Source organism: Bufo gargarizans, chromosome 5 (assembly GCF_014858855.1).
Source record: "Bufo gargarizans isolate SCDJY-AF-19 chromosome 5, ASM1485885v1, whole genome shotgun sequence".
NCBI classification, from domain to species: Eukaryota; Metazoa; Chordata; class Amphibia; order Anura; family Bufonidae; genus Bufo; species Bufo gargarizans.
In genome coordinates this window covers 481758567-481775125 of record NC_058084.1, presented here as the reverse complement: position 1 = coordinate 481775125, position 16559 = coordinate 481758567, and the positions used below count along the sequence as shown (strand labels likewise).

General features: G+C 47.2%; 1 protein-coding gene and 1 pseudogene across 1 annotated transcript in view; one reads left to right on the top strand and one right to left on the bottom strand.

Moving 5' to 3' along the window:
- Positions 1-16559, top strand: part of LOC122939172 (gastrula zinc finger protein XlCGF26.1-like) — a 1061774-nt gene that overhangs the window by 360824 nt on the left and 684391 nt on the right. The window lies entirely within an intron of this gene.
- The window catches only part of LOC122939170, a 252955-nt pseudogene that overhangs the window by 213625 nt on the left and 22771 nt on the right, over positions 1-16559 (bottom strand).

Sequence of the window (16559 nt, the reverse complement as noted above, 5' to 3'; positions counted from 1 at the left end):
ACAACCCCTTTAAGATCTACAATTATAACAGCTGTAACTACATTTCTGAATATACTGATATTTTGTTTTAATTACTGCTTCAATATATATGCAATATTTTTATAACAAAGCTGAGTCTTCTCGCTATAAATGATAGCAAGAAAAAATATGGAAATTCATGGCATATTTTACAGGAAGGATTTAAAATTGCTTGTTTCCTGTGTGAATTCTCTGATGCTTAACAAGAGATGATTTCCGAGTAAAACATTTACCACATTTTGAACACAAAAACGGCTTCTCTCCTGTGTGATTTCTCTGATGTTTATCTAGACTTGATTTCTCAGTAAAACATTTGCCACATTCTGAACATGAATATGGTTTCTCTCCTGTGTGAATTCTCTGATGTTTCACAAGATTTGATTTCAAAGTAAAACATTTGCCACATTCTGAACATGAATATGGTTTCTCTCCTGTGTGAATTCTCTGATGTCTCTCAAGAGATAATTTCCGACTGAAACATTTCACACATTCTGAACATGAAAACGGCTTCTCTCCTGTGTGAATTCTGTGATGGTTTGCAAGACTTGATTTCTCAGTAAAACATTTTCCACATACTGAACATGAATATGGTTTCTCCCCTGTGTGAATTTTCCGATGGCTCTCAAGAATTGATTTAGTAGTAAAACATTTCCCACATACTGAACACGAATATGGTTTCTCTCCTGTGTGAATTCTCTGATGGCTCTTAAGAATTGATTTCCGAGTAAAACATTTCCCACATTCAGAACATGAATATGGTTTCTCCCCTGTGTGAACTCTCTGATGGCTCTCAAGTGATGATTTCTGAGTAAAACATTTCCCACATTCTGAACATGAATAGGGTTTCTCCCCTGTGTGAATTCTCTGATGGCTCTCAAGTGATGATTTCTGAGATAAACATTTCCCACATTCTGAACATGAATAGCTCTCCTCCCCTGTGTGAATTCTCTGATGTCTCTCAAGTAATAATTTCCGACTGAAACATTTCACACATTCTGAACATGAAAACGGCTTCTCTCCTGTGTGAATTCTGTGATGGTTTTCAAGTCTTGATTTATTAGTAAAACATTTCCCACAGTTGGAACATGAATACAGCTTCTTCCCTGTGTGATGTTTTTGATGTTGAAGAAGGCTTGATTTCCAAGTAAAACATTTGCAACATTCTGAGCATGAATACGGCTTTTTCTGAGCTCTTCTTTGGGTTCCAGAACCTCTTCTGTGAGTTTCATTCTGAGTAAAAGTATGTGATGAATTAGAAGATCGGACTTGTTTTAAAGGATGAGATGATAGATTTTTGCTGTGTAGGTCTGAGGGTACATCTGGGATAATGGCACGTTCTTCATATGTATCTGATATGACACCTGGATCATCTGCATTATAATATGTAGATATGAGATGTTTCTTCAAGCGCCAAGTACAGTCATCTACCAAGAACAAAACATTTTTTAAATTATTTTTAATTAATATAATCTTTTACAAATTGAAGGCAGCTATCAAAATTTGTGAGAACAGGGACACTTGCGCTACCGTCAGGTATTTCTCTGAGGCTGATCTATTCACCTAGTTTGCTGCTGCCTGGTATTAGGGGTGAGCTATCAAAATTCATAACTGACAAGAGGGCTGTCCAATTGTGTCATGTGACCCCACACCTAAAAGCAGAATGGCCCTAAGTACATAGAAGGGTCAGGCAAGAAGAACAGAGCTGTTACAACAGGCAAAAGCCAGGCAATCATGTGCTGCTGTCGGCGCGCTCATGTTCCCTCAGCAGCACAGGGGAGAAGGAAGCAGTCTCTCACTTCCCCCCTGTGCCGCTGCCACCAATGGGAAGATAGTACTTTTCATGGGTCCGGCTACACAGAGCAGCGCCCAGGAATGTCCCAGCACTTACGGTTATTCCTGGGCGCCGCTCCATTCGCCCGAACTGCCCCATTACTGTCTCCTGCTCCATATGCTAATTACTATCGGAGCAATGGGCAGGAGACATCAGCTTCTCTAGTGGGTGCTCCTTCTCCCTGGCTGTAGCGCTGTAGGAACACCCACTAGAGAAGCTGATGTCTCCTCCCCATTGCTCCGATAGTAATTAGCATATGGAGCAGGACTGCAGGAGACGGAAATGTGTGGGCACAGGCACACAGCGGGCGAACGGAGCGGCGCCCAGGAATAATAGTAAGTGCTGGGACATTCCTGGGCGCCGCTTTGTGTAGCCGGCTGCTTAACAAAGTCCGAACCCATATAAGGTCGTCTTTAACTTTTAATACAGGAGGCAGGTGCCGGCAGCAGAATCGCATAGCCGACATCCTGCCTCTGACAGGGAGCTGTGATCAGCGGCAGTGCTGTACCTGAAGGGTTAAACTGCAGTGGATCGCAGCTCCCTGCCATAGAGGTCGGGTGCCGGCTATTTGATTACGGCACCCGCCTCCTGTATTTGTATTAACAGGTCAGTTATCTTCATTGGTGGCGCAGTGCGCCCTCCCCCCAACACCCCAGTATAATAAACATTGGTGGTGCAGTGCCAATGAGGGTTAAAAAAGAAAAAATTATAATTAACTCACCTCCTCCAATTGATCACGTAGCTGCCGGTCTCCTGTTCTTTCTCCAGGACCTGTCAAAGGACCTGTGGTGATGTCACTGAGCTCATCACATGGTCAATTACCATGGTGATGGATCATGTGATGGACCATGTGATGAGCGCAGTGACGTCACCACAGGTCCTTTTCCTCACAGATGAAGACAGAAGAGAAGCCGGGCTGCGTGAACAAGTGGATTAAGGTGAGGTAAATTATTATTATTTTTTAACCCCTCCAGCGCTATTGTACTATGCATTCTGTATTAAGAATGCTATTATTTTCCCTTATAACCATGTTATGAGGGAAAATAATTACATCTATACAACACCTAACCCAAACCTGAACTTCAGTGAAGAAGTTCGGGTCTGGGTACCACAGTCAGTTTTTTATCACATGCGTGCAAAACACATTGCATGCACCCGCGCAATAAAAACGGAACACAATCGCAGTCAAAACTACCGCAAAGCACCCGGGACGCATCCGGAGCCAAAACGTGACGCCCTTGCGGCAGTGTGATCCAGCAAGCAGTTCCGTCGTCGGAACTGCCTGTCGGATCCGCCGATCTGGATGTGACTGAAAGCATTTGTGAGACGCATCCGGATGCGGATCCGTCTCACAAATGCATTGCCAGAACAGATCCGTCTCTCCGCTTGTCATGCGGACAGACGGATCCATCTTGTATCTTTTTACACATTTTTAACGGTCTGCGCGGACGGATCCGGCATTCCGGTATTTTGAATGCCGGATCCGGCACTGATACATTCCTATGGGGAAAAATGCCGGATCCGGCATGTCTTCAGTTTTTTTCGCCGGAGATAAAACCGTAGCATGCTGCGGTTTTATCTTTTGCCTGATCAGTCAAAATGACTGAATTGAAGACGTCCTGATGCATCCTGAACGGATTACTCTCCATTCAGAATGCATGGGGATATAACTGATCAGTTCTTTTCCGGTATAGAGCCCCTGTGACGGAACTCCATGCCGGAAAAGAAAAAAACGCTAGTGTGAAAGTACCCTAAAATATTAAGTTTAAATCCCCCCCTTTCCCAATTTTACATATAAAAAATATAAACAATAAATAAACATATTACATAGCGCTGCGTCCGAAAAGTCCAAACTATTAAATTATTAAAAAATATCTCTATGCGGTGAGCGCCGTAACAGAAATAAATAAAAACCATGCGATTCACCATTTTTTAGTCACTTTGTTGTGTGGTTGGGGGGAGGGGATGCTCCATGTTTCAGTCTGTCCTGCCTTGATTCTAGTTCAGCTCTGCTCAGTTTGGGTTGCGTCTTAGTGTCCTCCTGTTGTCTGTTTTAGGCCTCATGCACACAACAGTATTTTTTCACGGTCCGCAAAACGGGGTTCCGTTGTTCCATTATCCGTGTCCGTTTTTTCTTCCGTGTGTCTTCCGTGATAAAAAAAAAGTCGTTTTGGTGTCCGCCTGGCCGTGCGGAACCAAACGGATCCGTCCTGACTTACAATGCAAGTCAATGGGGACGGATCAGTTTGACGTTGACACAATATGGTGCAATTGCAAACGGATCCGTCCCCCATTGACTTTCAATGTAAAGTCAGGGTATATTTTAACTTGAGTTGTGTCCCCATCACCATGGGAACGCCTCTATGTTAGAATATACCATCGGATTTGAGTTAGATCTGAAAACTCAGATCCGACAGTATATTCTAACACAGAGGCGTTCCCATAGTGATGGGGACGCTTCAAGTTAGAATATACTACGAACTGTGTACATGTCTGCCCCCTGCTGCCTGGCAGCATCCGATCTCTTACAGAGGGCTGTGATCCGCACAATTAACCCCTCAGGTGCTGCACCTGAGGGGTTAATTGGGCGGATCATAGCCCCCTGTAAGAGATCAGGTGCTGCCAGGCAGGAGGGGGCAGACCCCCCCTCTCTCCCCAGTTTTAAATTTATTGGTGGCCAGTGCGGCCCCCTCCCTCCCCTGTATTAAATTCATTGGTGGCCACTGCGGCCTCCCCTCAATTTAAATCCCCCCCATCATCGGTGGCCACCAATGAATTTAATACTGGGGAGGGAGGGAGGGGGGTCTGCCCCCTGCTGCCTGGCAGCACCTGATCTCTTACAGGGGGCTATGATCCGCACATTAACCCCTCAGGTGCGGCACCTGAGGGGTTAATTGTGCGGATCACAGCTCCCTGTAAGAGATCGGGTGCTGCCAGGCAGCAGGGAGCAGTCATGTACACAGTTCCTAGTATATTCTAACTTGAAGCGTCCCCATCACTATGGGAACGCCTCTGTGTTAGAATAGACTTTCGGATCTGAGTTTTCACGATGTGAAAACTCAGCTCTGAAAAAGCTGTATGCAGACGGATCTGCGGATCCGTCTGTGCGAAAGTAGCCTACGGACGCGGATGGCAATCTTGTGTGCCTCCGTGTTTTTTCACGGACCCATTGACTTGAATGGGTCTGCGAACCGTTGTCCGTCAAAAAAATAGGACAGGTCATATTTTTTGGACGGACAGAAAACACAGATCACGGACGCGGATGACGAACTGTGCATTTTCCGAGTTTTCAACGGACCCATTGAAAGTCAATGGGTCCTCAGAAAATCACGGAAAACGGAACAACGGACACGGATGCACACAACGGTCGTGTGCATGAGGCCTTAGGGTCAGTTTTACCGATTAGGATTTTTCATAGGAATGTCTTAAGGGACAGTGATGTCTGGTATTAGGGTCAGCATGTAAGGCCAGATCTAAGGAAGGTTTCAGGGAAAGCTCCAGTAAGGGCGACATATTGTCTGTTCAATCATCCGTTCACCATATAACCCCCATCTGTCACGGATGGTGTTACAGAAAACTAGAAGACACAAATGAAGATCCGACTGACTTGAACCAAAACTAAGGCACCAAAGGGTTAGCCCTGTAACAGCCCTAGCTCTCTCCCTTACTGCTCAGCCTATGCAAAAATCTCAATGGTAGAAAATTGCATACCCTCGTTCCTCGACTGTATGACACCTGAACACCCTATAATAGTGAGGGGACACGACCACCGGCTCCCTACACTTAATACGGAGGGAGTCAGTGTCACCTAGGATCAAGCCCACAGGAAAACAGAAAAAAAGAAACAGACTTATCTTGTGGATGCTGCAGTAACAGCTCCTAGCATCAGCACACTCCAGGAAGGTGTATAAACCGCAAGGTAAGGCAGTATGGGAAGGAGATATATAGGGAGGCAATCACTGCTAATAGATGACAGCTGGGAGAGGTAGGAGAGCTGTCAAAACTAAAGCAAAACAAATGAAGATCATGCAGAAGGTACTGAAGAACGTCTAACAGAACTCCTCAAAGATCTGGTGGTGACACCATCATCCGTCTGTTTTATTGTCCGATTACCATCCCCATCCTGTTCTACTCATCTACTGATAAGCTCCCATCTCCTGGCTTTCTTCTTACCTGCTTGTGTTGGGATATGTGCTTTGTATTATTCTTCAAGGGATGGTCCGGCTGTTACACAGTTTGATCCTAATGTAAGTCCTGGGGGTATCTGAGTACTGGGGGACACTGTAAGTACCTGGGGAAGGCGCCTGCTATAGGGGAAGTCAAGTTCAGGGTCATTACGGTTACAGACTCGTCTCTGCTTCATTTAGTGGTCACTACTCACCTGGACTCTTATCTGTAGGAATGTCCTCCTTGTATTCCTCATCCCACCTCACATCTGTCTCTGTAGGGATCTCCTCCTCGTATTCCTCATCGCCCCTCACATCTGTCTCTGTAGGAATCTCCTCCTTGTATTCCTCATCGCCCCTCACATCTGTCTCTGTAGGAATCTCCTCCTTGTATTCCTCATCGCCCCTCACATCTGTCTCTGTAGGAATCTCCTCCTTGTATTCCTCATCGCCCCTCACATCTGTCTCTGTAGGAATCTCCTCCTTGTATTCCTCATCGCCCCTCACATCTGTCTCTGTAGGAATCTCCTTCTTGTATTCCTCATCGCCCCTCACATCTGTCTCTGTAGCACTAATTTTGTTCAGATCTTCATCCTGATTCAAAATGTGTGAAACAAATATTGTGAATTACAGGACAGTCGGACAAGTTGAGTGGAATGTTTTAGATGCCTACAAAAGATCATTAAAAGAGTTATCCATCTTTAAACTTGTGTAATAGACCCCTTCAGAGAGGCAGACCCCCGGTGGAGTTCATACTTACTTGGTCCCTGCCTCTGTGTTCTGGCTTCATTGCTCCACTGTCGACTCTGCAGGTGCTGTGTCTGTGGAAATCAACACACTGTTGACAGGGGGGGCGGGGGTGGAGATAGTTGGGAGCTTGGGCGCAACTGCTGCAGCCAAGGACTGGCAGCAGTGGTGACCTGAGACCAATGTGGCACATGACTGAGTGACGTACTGCATGGGTGGCAGGTGCTCCCCTGCCCTGTCAACTGGATGTTGATTCTCAGAGACCCGGGATCTGCAGAGGTGCCCATGTATCGATGGAGCTGGAAGCCACCAGCAGGGATCAGGTAAGTATGAATCCAGCCACTCTGAAGGGGTCTGTTAAATAATTAGGCTGGATAACCTCTTTAAAGGGATTATCCCACAAATTAAGAAGTAGGAATTCTACCAGCGACTGGTTTCTCTGGAGTCCGACATGACAGCACCACATGGAGATTGCCCTTCTAGTCTTCTGCAGGGACAGGAACACAGAGAGGTTACAAGGCTCCTCTCACCATCTCCCTCCAGTGTTTTCTGAAATACTACACCAGGATGGATGCAACTAAATATGTATTTACTCATTACCAATGTAATACAAACCATGGGAAGGAGTAAGGCTGGGGTCATGGCAGACAATTACTGGACTCATTTCTACTTTTCAGTACATCCTCCATGACAGCACCACCTGGAGCGATACCAGATAAGAATGTGGTTGGGGGAGAAGGGAGTCTGGGTCAAATCTCTCATTGGATTGCAGTCTTCAGCCACCTCGCCAAGGTGGTCTTTGAGACCTTCTTCTCCTTGTTCCTTCCTGAGGACTGTATGAACAGATTTTGATCTTATCTCCAGGATCTCAATGCTCCAGGTTCACGTGGGCCCTTGGGCGATCAAGTCTCAGTGGGACCCCTTACACAGTGATCGCTCTGAGTACAGATAATGTAGTAGATGTCACCTGCAGTCCTATGTAACACCACAGATGACACTAGTGCTGATAATGTGGTAGTGTTACCTACGTCCTTAGTGTGCCTCCCTGTGTCTCTCCTACAGACTCCATGCTCGCGGCGCTGCCTCCTCTTCCATCTTCTTATTCCCCCGCACAGAACGCCCTGATGCAGCTGCGTCAAGGCATAGTAGCACTGTGGGCATGGTGATAGACAGGGATAGAAGGACACAGGGAGAAACACACGGACAGACAGACAGACAGACACACAGCTAGGCCTCACCACATTCCAGCCAGGCCCCTGTCCCTACAGGAACACAGCTCTCTGCACCTCCCCCACAGGTCACATGGGCGGATGACATCAGGAAATTCAATCTACCCTGTTCCGAGTCCTGCGGCCGCCCACAGCTGCAGTGCACATGGCGAAAATGGTCCGCGTTGCTGGGGTAAGGTGCCTTAGAATTCAGAACAGGCAGTTTAATAAAGACCAGGACACAGCTGCAGAAGTGAGGGGGCACAGTGGCCCTCCCAGGAGCAGTGGGCCCCAGCACTTGATCTTTTGACATCTAAGATGTGGAATCACCATTGTTAGGGGATGTATTGAAAAGATGGAAAAAACATCTCTTGGTTAAGGTGAAAAGCTGAGGCAATTTTAGGGAGAAAGGTCGGATACACTTTTAGGATGATCTTATTGAAATTATTCAGGTAAGACTCACTGATGCGAAGGGGCTGTAATTTCCCGACCCTACGGGCCAAGGTAATGGCATCTGGGAAAACAGTTTTAAGGGACAAGAATCTCAAACTCAACTCCTCAAGAGTATCGCAGAGACCCCTGAAGTTAGGTCCCAAAGAGGAATGGATTGTTTTAGGGCTGGTCTGATCCAGGATGTAGCCTTAATGAACATTTTGATCCATCTATAGTCTGCAAGGGGAAGGTCCAGAAAACAACCCAGGGCTGAGATCTGTACCTTTAGGCTCCTGGGTCTAATGCCATTATCATATCCCTTCTGAAGAAAATCCGAACATTTGATTTAATTAAGGCTACTTTCACATTAGCGGCCGCCTTCTCCGGCGGGTGAACATAAAACGACATCTTGTAGTTTTATTCCGGCCGCCTCTCAGCATGTTTGCCCGGAGAAGGCTGCCGCTAATGTGAAAGTAGCCTGAAAAGGGGCCGAACATTCAGATTCGTACCAGGAGCAAAATCTCCACCAAACTTCCCTGTAAACTGGCGAGGTAACTTCCTTGGGACTCTGCTGTAAGGTAGATATTACTCTGACAGTCCCTGAATTTTCTGGATTCCCCTCTCAGGATTCAAGCTTTCAGGATTTCTGCATCTGGACCTTTCGATACAGAAGAGGGCCCTGGAGAAGAACAATATTTTATCTTAGATAAAGAGTTTCTGGGTCTTCCAGAAATAAATACTTCAGGATCGGGAACCAGCTGTGCTTTGGACAGAATTAAGTAATTTGAATGACACTGGTTGCTTTTAACCATATATTGTTCAGGACGGCCGGGATAAAAGGAAAAGGAGGAAATGAGCATGCTAGGCCCATATTCTATTCCTGAGCACCTCATCCCTTTTTGCTGGTATCCATAGGGACTTACATTCCAAAGAATCCCTCATTACAGATTTTCTGGGAAATGCCATGAAAGTAAAGCCCGTCTTCTTACTCTGGGAAGATGAATTGTTTGGTTGAGGCAGTAAGAATCAATTCCCGGAGAGAACAGACGTGAAACTGGCTCCAAAGAACTGTGGAGATGCAGAAGGTCATTAACCCCAAGATGTCCATAGCTTCCTTTAATAAGCAGTGGCTCTTTCTCTAGAAGACTGATATTTTTCCCTGTATCATCTCATGTTTGAGAATTGGCAGAAATGAGTGTTGGTCAAAAAATCTTCCTGGTGTCTGGAGAGAAATCTGATTTCTTGATCTTCACGATTCAACAATTCTGCAAAATCCACAATTTATAGGTAGTCTGGAGAATTGAAGTGGATTCTGCCATTAAAAGAAAATTGTCCAAACTATGATGAGATCTCTTTCTCTGAGGAAGGCCAGGATCTCTACTACCAGGTTTTTGAAAAGTCACTGGGCAGAGGGTGCCCACAGAGAGGGCTCCGAGTGCTGCCTCAGGCACCAGCACCATAGGTTCGCCACCACTGATCTAGGCTGTTCTGACTTAGCTTTTAGGAAATGTTGGGCGCACTGGTTATGTTAGTGCAGGTACCATAATCTTCGTTTTCAGGGATGTCCTGATTGGAAAACCTGGACTACTACAGACTGGAACCGTATTGTCTTTAGTGACAATTCTAGGCTCTGTTTGGGTCAAGTATGGAGGTCTCCTGGTGAGCGCTTCAATCCTTTGCTATGGAGCGACATACTGCCCTAACTGCTGGTGTGATGATCGTGGGAGCCATCGCATATGACAGTCGGTGACCCCTAGTAGTGTTCCGAGGGGCACTAACAGCTCAGCGATATGTGCAGCACATCCTGTCGCCACATGTATTCTTCTCAGCACTTTTCAGCTGGATATGCTCTCCTGTGCACAGCGAGGCTTCTCCAGGAATGTCTCCTATTTTATTACCTATAAAGCATTTATGGGAACATCTGAAATGCGAGCTTCAGCAACCTATGAGTGTGGAGGATCTACAGGGGCATCTGGAACATTTGTGGGCAAATGTACCCTAGGATACATACCAAACATGTATGTCTCCATGCCCTACCGTATCGCATCTCATCTTGTGTCCGGCCTAGAGGCCGCATCTCATCTTGTCTCCGGCCTAGAGGCCGCATCTCATCTTGTCTCCGGCCTAGAGGCCGCATCTCATCTTGTCTCCGGCCTAGAGGCCGCATCCCATCTTGTCTCCGGCCTAGAGGCCGCATCCCATCTTGTCTCCGGCCTAGAGGCCGCATCCCATCTTGTCTCCGGCCTAGAGGCCGCATCCCATCTTGTCTCCGGCCTAGAGGCCGCATCCCATCTTGTCTCTGGCCTAGAGGCCGCATCTCATCTTGTGTCCGGCCTAGAGGCCGCGTCTCATCTTGTAAAAATGTGACAGTAATTTATTCCAATGCAATAGTAGACCATAAAAGGATCAAGATAAAATATGAGTAAATCCATATACCCAATACATACATAAATAAAATAAAATGAATCCACTGATCAGGAAAAGTGAAATGGAATAAATGTCTCTAGATGGGGAATAAATACATCAAAGGACCATTTCACGAATCAAAAAAATCGAAATCCAGTATAAAACGTCTCAAGAATGGAAACACAGCAATATCAGTGTGGAGGAAGTCTCGGTATTGAGTGTACAGCAATATAGCAGCTATAAATGATGATTACCAGCGAATAGGTCTAGTCACAGCCCAGTGTGGATAAGCGATTCAGGGCGGCCTCACTGAGGCTCTTACCGCTCTGTTGATGCTGCAGTGTCTGTTGAGTGCAATGGCATAAAAGCCCACTCACGTGTGTATTCGGGCACTGGTTGATTCTTACCACTCATGTTCTCATAAAGCTCCTCTTCTATTCCTCCAGGGACTCGATCCTCCAGGAGAGTCTCTTGGACGGATGCGAGTCCTGAACCTGGGGACTTAAGCCTTCAGATGCTTCACACTGCCTGCCAGGACCTTCTGAGAGCTCAAATAGGGAAGCAACATACCCGACATGAAACCTGATGGGAAGGGTCCCTTCAGCAGGACATGACCATCCCATACAGTTGATTTGAGAAGGTCTAGAAAGGGTCTGGGATGGGCTACGGGACCCCTACCATGGAAGGTACTTGCCAGTCTAGACATGGGCTGGAAGGAGAGGAAACCCCCATACAACCCTAACAAAGATCCTACAATTTGATAGAACAGGAAAATTCCACTCAGGAATCCTCTCTGCACCTGTCCTCTGTAGAGACAGGAAGAGCACTGGAGGCTGGAGCGGCCTATTGACTTCTCTGTGTTCTAGTCCCTACAGAAGACCAGAAGGACAACCTACATATGGTGCTGTCATGGAGAACGTCCTGGTAGAAGTTATCTGGAGTAGTGCATACCAACACTTCAAGTACAGAAATGCAAAAACCGCTGCTCTCCAGTATAATATTCATCCTTTTTAGCTTCTTTACTCCCTCCTCTGCAGCTCTGGTCTCTTCATTCTCTGTGGGTGGGCAGCAGCTCATCCCATGTGACCATCAAGCACCTGCATCTCCCAGGAGTGCACTGCAGCCAGCTCTTCCTAAGCCCCTCTCCCTCACACACAGCCCCAGGGATTCCACTAATAAGTAGCAGTATAATATGTAATAGCAAAAACACAAAATGCAATCGCACTCTGCCCTGCCTCTATGCTGGATGTTGAATGAGGCATTAGTGTACATTTTGGCCAAAGCGTAATAAGCCACTCACCACGTCAAGGTCGCCTCCATGAGTGGTCCCTAACACTAGTTCCTACCTGTTATGGGCCATAACAGCCACACAAAGTCCAGGGAGCGCAGGTACAGCATGCACGCCAAGCACACTCTGCTTTTAACCCCGTCCGGTGCCATTACAGCTTCCATCGGATCCAGGGATGCAAGTACCAACATGCATGCTGAGCCCACTATATACTTCTCCTGGAGCCAAATGGCTACTGTTAGGTGCTATATAAGCAGACTCAGTTTTATACTGACTTTAAAACCAGCCTCCAGGGCAGACTAACTGGTCAGGTGTGGATGACTGCATGGAGATCGCCATGCCTCCAATATATACTACAAAGAAAAAAATGTGGGGGGTTCAGTCAGCACAACCCTGTACGCAGGTGCACATTGCTATGGCAAAATACAGATACAAACGCAAATACACAAATGCAATCGCACTCTGCCCTGCCTCTGCTTATATAGCACCTACCAGTAGCCATTTGGCTCCAGGAGAAGTATATAGTGGGCTCAGCATGCATGTTGGTACTTGCATCCCTGGATCCGATGGAAGCTGTAATGGCACCGGACGGGGTTAAAAGCAGAGTGTGCTTCGCGTGCATGCTGTACCTGCGCTCCCTGGACTTTGTGTGGCTGTCATGGCCCATAACAGGTAGGAACTAGTGTTAGGGACCACTCATGGAGGCGACCTTGACGTGGCGAGTGGCTTATTACGCTTTGGCCAAAATGTACACCAATGCCTCATTCAACATCCAGCATAGAGGCAGGGCAGAGTGCTGGTTGCAGAGTGCGATTGCATTTGTGTTTTTGCGTTTGTATCTGTATTTCGCCATAGCAATCTGCACCTGCATACAGGGTTGTGCAGGCTGAACCCCCCACATGATATGTAATAGCCCAGCCCAGCCCCCCCCCCCCCCCGTGTAGAGATACAAGTAGGGATGAATGAAAAGGAGTCTGCACTGCTTCTCCACGAGATGACTGCACCGGCACCGACAGGAGGAGGGGAGCAGAGAAGATACTGAGCATGTGTCCATCCCTGAATGCAGGAGAAGGTGGACAAGATATTTAGTCACAGGAAAAACAGCAGGGGGCGCTACCAGAAGGAAAATGTACTGTACATAAAAATGCAACCAATATTATTACTGCATGTACATAGTAATAAACCTTCATCAGAAATGCCCCATTCACTGCACTGTGACACTTGTTATGTAATAACCCCTTTAATTATCATGACAACCACAAATGACCCAACAACAGTCGTCATCTGAGTCTAATGGCTGCAGGTCTCCCAGAGGCTGGACCTAGATATCAGATGGCAGCTCACAGCCAATAACCTTGTACACATGCATCCTCAGCACGGCCGGACATGCTGCAGGTGGTTTCCGTGGAGGAGATCGGCTTCTACCAGACGCGTCCGGACTCGTTCCTCTCGGGGACATAAACCTATTGGTTCCTTATTCCCACCAGTGGTCTCCATAGCCAGAGACTTGTAGGAAGAAGCAGAGAACATGGAGCGTCTGTGGTCGGCTGTAATCCCGCCATCTCCAGCTCATTACACCAGTATAAACCTAGAATACTACTGGATAAAACAAGGCGTCCTCCTACAGAGGAGGGGACATCTCTATTACCTGACCATCCTGTGGAAGGAGAGGACGCGGATATCTCTCTGGTATTGTCCTCTGACTGTATCTCTCTGCAGGAGACACAGAGACTGGACTCAGACTTTACAGACAGAGAATTCCAGGACATTTGTATTTAGTCCTGTCCGTTACCTGGAGATGTGAGGGGCTGGTCCTCCTCCATCTTGACCTCCTTGTACAGACCCTTGTGTCCTTCGAAATACTCCCACTCCTCCATGGAGAAATAGACAGCGACATCCTGACACCTTATAGGAACCTGACAACACAATGACACCGTCATCACCCAGACCCCTCCAGTGCTGTGACTGTATAATGTCCCAGCATTCCCGGCGGTGTCACCTCTCCAGTCAGCAGCTCCATCATCTTGTGGACGACTTCTAGGATCTTCTCATTGTTCTTCTCATGTATCAGATTACTAGACGTCTTCTTCACCGTGGAGCAATCCTGTTCATTGAAGACATAATAATAAATGTCACCATGTACATTCCAGAGTCCATCACTTCTACAGCCATGTCCACCTGTAATTACCATAGATAATGGTGTAATGTGACATCATCAGAACCTCTCACCTCTCCAGTCACATCCCCTGTAATTACCATAGATAATGGTGTAATGTGACATCATCAGAACCTCTCACCTCTCCAGTCACATCCCCTGTAATTACCATAGATAATGGTGTAATGTGACATCATCATAACCTGTCACAGTCTACCCTGTGAGAGGCCTGAGAAGATCTGATAGACTTGTTGCACGTGAGTCTATCTGACAGATCTTTCTCTTTTTCCTTGCTGTTTTGGGCAGGATCCCACCCCACAGGTTCTGCTCATTAGCTGTTTAGTGGTTCTATTTATACTCACCTCTCACTATAACCCTTGCAGTTTATATGTTCTCAGCTGGTGTTTGGTGGATCTCCTGCTCCCTGTCCGTCTAAAGCAAAGTCCTCCTTCCCTCCGTTTTGTTGTGTGCTCTGGCTAGGCCTCAGGGAGACGCTGGTTCCTTCACAAGAGCAAGGAACCGGTTGTCTTATCTCCAGCTCCCTAGCTGAGGGTTTGTTTCAATGTCAGCAGGGCCTAGGTTCCAGCGCATGAGCACTTCCACCTTTAGGAAATGCTCATGCTGTCAGCAGTCAGGCTAAGCCCCTCTTCCCTACCTTTGGGGCTTAGCCTGGTGTTTTTGTTACTGTTGCTGTATTTGGTTTTCTTGCCTTCCTTCACCGACTGTGACATTATAAACCGCCCATACCGTCATTTTTTTCCCTTGCTCTGTGCGAAATAGAAGTTGTTGATGCACTGGTGGATCGCATGCAGGGATTGTCTTTGGAGGTAGCCGACCTTGTCAGAGATCTTGTCAAGGCCTTTGTTGAGCGCCGTGACATGGTTGCCGTGCATGCTGTTGCCGGTGGCAACGTGTTGTGTTCAGTATGCACGTGCACTTCCCCTTTAAATTATTTCCTCCTTTGCCCGCTGCTGGAGGAAACAACTTAAAGGGGAAGTATACACACCAGCATAAAAAGCAACACGTTGCCGCAGGCAACAACATGCAAGGCAACCATGTCACGGCACACACAACAAAGGACGTGACACTGCCACCGCATGCTTAACAGCAACTTGTTGCCACGGGCAACTACAAGCATGGCAAAAGTGTCACAGCGCACACCAAAGGCCGTGACAGATCTCTGGCGTCTGGTTCCGCTAGTGGGCACCAGGTCAGCCTTGAACCTAAGGTCACTCTCCCAGATAGGTTTTCTGGGGGAAGTGATAACTTTGTTCGGTTCAGAGAATCTTGTAAATTGTATTTTCGTCTGCGTCCGATCTCATCTGATGATGAAAATCTAAGAGTGGGGATGATCATTTCTCTGCTAAAAGGTGATGCTCAGTCTTGGGCCTTTTCTCTGCTGATCTGTTCCCAGCCCCTCTGATCGGTGGATGAATTTTTCAGAGACTTGGGCCTGATTTATGATGATCCAGACAGGGTCTCTCTGGCCGGGGGAGAACGTTCTGCTGAGTCATATTGTTCTGAATTTAGAAGATGGGCGACTGACTCAGAGTGGAATGACCCAGCACTCCGTACTCAGTTCTGTCAGGGGCTGTCAGAGACTAAAAGACGCCCTTGCGTTTCATGAGAACCCCTATTGTTTGGAGGCGGCCATATCCCTAGCCATACGGATTGATAGATGCCTGAGGGAAAGGTGCAAGGTTCCCCTCAACTAGGATGCACTATCATGTGGGGAAACTTTCCCTTCTGTCCCTCGGGGCACAGAGACACTTGAGCCAGTGTCTGGTGATGAGCCTATGAAGTTGGGTGAGGTCTCTTCTTGTCATGGTAAAAGGAACTTTAGAGGTCAGAGAAAACTCTGTTTCTTCTGTGGTACAGAAGGACATTTCATTAATGTTTGTCCTTTTATTAACCTCCCTGACAGTATTCCCGAGCGTGACTCGGGGTTAATTTTCGCTGCCAGGAACGGTAACCCCGAGTCACGTTTGGGGTAACATTGCAGAGTCCCTTCACCTTGATCCGGCGAGGTCCTCCGCTAAGAGCGCCGGTTTTCTGCCAGATCTCTATACCCTACGAAAAGTCTATACCGGAAGTGACGCGGCCGCACAGGAATCAGCTGGAGGAAGGTGTGCTCGGCGCTGCACAAGCGCACATCCACTGGCTTAGGAAAGAATCGTTGCAGCGCCGAGATAGAAGTACTTTGTGCACCGCGCGTGCGCACTTAGGGGTATAGAGATCTGGCAGCGCACAATGTTGCATCAGATCTCCCTACCTCTGACTGCGCACAAATCGTCAGTTGCAGTTCATC